We start from the raw sequence: 703 nt of genomic DNA, 5'->3' as shown, positions 1-703 counted from the left end.
TCGACTTACACGACTATGCAATTTGTGAGAAGTTGTTGCAAGTCAGGGGGTGGAGAGGCAGAGCACATTTGAGAGGATTGTAAAGCATTTAAAGCATCATAAAGCAGAATTTTTAATACTTAAAAAATGAGGAAAACAAAGGGGAAGAGAAAAAACAAATTAGAGAAAAAATATACATATAAAGGAACTACACTTTGTAGAAAAGTTATTAACGAAACAAAGTGAACTTAATGCTTTTTAACACACTGTCCACTGTATTGAAGTGCATAGACAGTGCCAATGACGGAGCAAAGAGTTGAAGAAAGTTAGGCAAGCTAAGTATGTAGCGAGTGCACGCAGCATTTGTGCGAGCGGGCTGGCGGCACGCTAGTGAACAGCACCAGCAAAGCTGCGTTTTAATGAGTAGCTTCTAATTGTTTCCTTTTTTCTTTTGTACACTACTCATACAGTCTTTATTTTTTTCATAATTTTCTAAATTTTTTATTTTTTTTCTGTGCTCTTTTCATACTTCCAACTAAGTATCTATGCATATAGTTTTTTGCTAGGTATTTTGCTGTGCAAGCAATTATTTTAATAATAATCCTTTGCTGCATTTTTTGTCCTCCTCGCTGCCATGTTCAACCAGCTGTTACTACCTTTTATGTGAGTGCAGGCAAAAGCTTTCTACTACCTTTTGTTTCCAACTTCCTCACTGCGCCACATT

This window comes from Rhagoletis zephyria, unplaced genomic scaffold (genome assembly GCF_001687245.7).
Source record: "Rhagoletis zephyria isolate East Lansing unplaced genomic scaffold, Rhagoletis_zephyria_1.1 Rzeph_scaffold_13235, whole genome shotgun sequence".
Classification (NCBI taxonomy): domain Eukaryota; kingdom Metazoa; phylum Arthropoda; class Insecta; order Diptera; family Tephritidae; genus Rhagoletis; species Rhagoletis zephyria.
Note: the sequence above shows the minus strand (reverse complement) of the source record.